Below are 3,178 nucleotides of genomic sequence, written 5' to 3'. Positions count from 1 at the left end.
CATGTTCAGATGCTCTGGAACATCTTCCTGAGAAGAATACTAGAAATAGTCCTGGGGGAAAGAGGGAAGAGGAGCAGAGGGAGAGGTCTGTGTATCTACTTATGAGATGGGGCTTAGGCCTGGACACTACTCCAAATCAAATCTAAAATAAACACTAGCAATGAAGGTGGAAATTTAGTAGGATATAATGATCCAAATTAATATGGATCATGCAGAGAAGCTATAATTGATGCTCTCACAGGTAATCTGGGATTGAATCTTTGTCGCCACAACTACCCTCTAAACATATTTTGTCTAGAAATAGCACGCTGTTTCCAGACTCCTTTCAGCAGTAAAAAGGAGACCCACATATTTAAGCAGCTCTGATTTACATCAGAGTGGTGCTCTGCCTTCAACCAGATGGTCATTATCATTTGCAGGTGGCCAGGGCTGCCAAACACAGAGGCTTGATATTTCTCTCATGAAAGGATTGTTGTAGAATCAACCATAAGCAAGTGCACAGAGGGAGACTGTTATTCTTTGACTAAGCAGTATGGTTGTGGTGGGGAGAAGTTTGGGATGGGGGCTGGAGCTAGGAGGTCCAAGAGTGGGGCCATGAGTGGATGAGAAAAGCATGTGATGTGGGAAATGAACAGATTTGAAGAAATAAACTCTCATCTTCCCACAGTGATTGGGCGAAGCTGTGACTTAAAATTCCCCTCCCAAAAAGACACGATGAGGGTAATTACACCTTAAACAAGAGGGAACACACATCCCCAGGGTGCAGAGGACTGAGAAATCTCCTTCCTATCATCCCAGGCATTTGTCCCAGAATGAACTTCCTTTGTATCCTCAAACCGAATTTCTGTCTTAAAACCCCAGTCTATGAGAGGACTAGGATCTGGAAAAGTTTCTGAACATCTCTCGGAAAAAAATAGTGACATTAAAGAATTGTTATAACCTTCAGTTATGTCTCTCAAAACTGAAGATTATTAAAGCTCTTTATATAATCTGATGAAAAGGTAAAGCAGGCAGCTAATTTCTTCCTTGCAGTGGGGGGAGGGAAAAACAAATTCTTCCTTAAACTTAACATAAAGATGACTTTCAGCCTTCTTTATTGTGAAATATCACAATTGATCTTAGCCAAGAGGCCAGGAAGCAACATGAAATACACATACAAATGAATGTATATATTATGTGCATTTTGTACATACATTCATGTGTTTATGCATGCATAGTCTAAATAGTAAAAGTGCTAACACCTATTATCCCCACCCTTAAGAAATAACTTAAGAAATAGAATATTGCTCAGAGGTCACCTCTATCCTGAATTGTTCACAATTCATTTGCTTATATGTACCATATGTATATATCTCTTAGCAATAAACTACTTTGCATTGCCAATTTTTTACTTTAAGCATTTAAAGAAAATGCTTTAGTATGAATTCTTTTGCTGAACATTATGAGCATTTTTATTAGTCAACATTATGCTTTTAAGATTCATCCATGTTGATGCCTCTAGCTGTGATCCCTTCCATGTCACAGTTGCTTCACATACCATGCTGGGAATACATTGTCTGCTGTTTACGCATTCCCATGATGGACATTTGGCTTATTTCTTTTTTGTTATGGTTATGAAGAATAATGCTGCTCTGAGTATTTTCTTACATGCTTCCTTGTGTTCATGTGAAATATTTCCTAGTAAGGTAAGAGTCAAATTGCTGGTCACCTTTTCCCATCTTGCAAGATGACGGGTGAAAAAGTTGAGAAGCCAGATACTAAAGAGAAGAAACCCGAAGCCAAGAAGGCTGATGCTGGTGGCAAGGTGAAAAAGGGTAACCTCAAGGCTAAAAAGCCCAAGAAGGGGAAGCCCCATTGCAGCCGCAACCCTGTCCTTGTCAGAGGAATTGGCAGGTATTCCCGATCTGCCATGTATTCCAGAAAGGCCATGTACAAGAGGAAGTACTCAGCCGCTAAATCCAAGGTGGAAAAGAAAAAGAAGGAGAAGGTCCTTGCAACTGTTACAAAACCAGTTGGTGGTGACAAGAACGGTGATACCCAGGTGGTTAAACTTCGCAAAATGCCTAGATATTATCCTTCTGAAGATGCGCCTCGAAAGCTGTTGAGCCACGGCAAAAAACCGTTCAGTCAACACGTGAGAAAAATGCGAGCCAGCATGACCCCTGGGACCATTCTGATCATCGTCACTGGACGCCACAGGGGCAAGAGGGTGGTTTTCCTGACACAGCTGGCTAGTGGCTTGTTACTTGTGGCTGGACCTCTGGTTCTCAATCGAGTTCCTCTACGAAGAACACACCAGAAATTTGTCATTGCCACCTCAACCAAAATCGATATCAGCAATGTAAAAATCCCAAAACATCTTACTGATGCTTACTTCAAGAAGAAGAAGCTGCGGAAGCCCAGACACCAGGAAGGTGAGATCTTTGACACAGAAAAAGAGAAATACGAGATTACGGAGCAGCGCAAGATTGATCAGAAAGCTGTGGACTCACAAATTTTACCAAAAATCAAAGCTATTCCTCAGCTCCAGGGCTACCTGCGATCTGTGTTTGCCCTGACAAATGGAATTTATCCTCACAAATTGGTGTTCTAAATATCTTAAGAACCTAATTAAATAGCTGACTACAAAAAAAAAAAAACAAATTGCTAGTCACAGGGTGTATATTCCTGTTTTACCTGACAATGCCAAATTGCTTCCTAAGTGGTAGTTCAATTTGTATTCCCCAAAGTGGTGCATGAGTTACCATTGATCCACATTTAATAAATTCTCCTTTCATCCACACTTAATATTGACAGATTCTTAATTAATTTTTCAATCTGCTGTGTACAATAGTATTTCATTATCATTTAATTTGCAGTCTCTTGATTATTCTACATCTTTTATTATCATAAGGCTGAACATCTGTTAGTATCTTTGTCATAAACACATTCTCCTATATTTTGCCTAAAAGTTTCTAAGATCGACTTTTTATATTTAAGCCCTTGATTGCTTATCTACTTGTAATTTATTTTTTTTACTCACCCTTCAAATTCCACATTAAAATAGCTCAGAGTGAAACTTTAGAATTCAAACATCATATCAATAGTCTTTATCAAACTTCTAAACAATGCATCAGTCATTTCTACATTATATGTGCAAAATGGCATCTGGCCTTGGCTTGGTTGCTTACAGTGACAG

At 39.4% G+C, this 3,178-nt stretch overlaps 1 pseudogene across 1 annotated transcript; it reads left to right on the top strand.

The window, feature by feature from the left end:
- The first annotated feature begins 1,724 nt into the window (after positions 1-1,724).
- On the top strand, positions 1,725-2,639 carry LOC115830674 (annotated as a pseudogene). The gene has a single exon (XR_004026230.1). The product of XR_004026230.1 is annotated as a 60S ribosomal protein L6 pseudogene (transcript).
- The last annotated feature ends 539 nt before the right edge of the window (positions 2,640-3,178 follow it).

This window comes from Nomascus leucogenys, chromosome 16 (assembly GCF_006542625.1).
Source record: "Nomascus leucogenys isolate Asia chromosome 16, Asia_NLE_v1, whole genome shotgun sequence".
Taxonomy (NCBI): Eukaryota; Metazoa; Chordata; class Mammalia; order Primates; family Hylobatidae; genus Nomascus; species Nomascus leucogenys.
The sequence above is the reverse complement of the archived record's forward strand: the minus strand, read 5'-3'. Positions and strand labels throughout refer to the sequence as shown.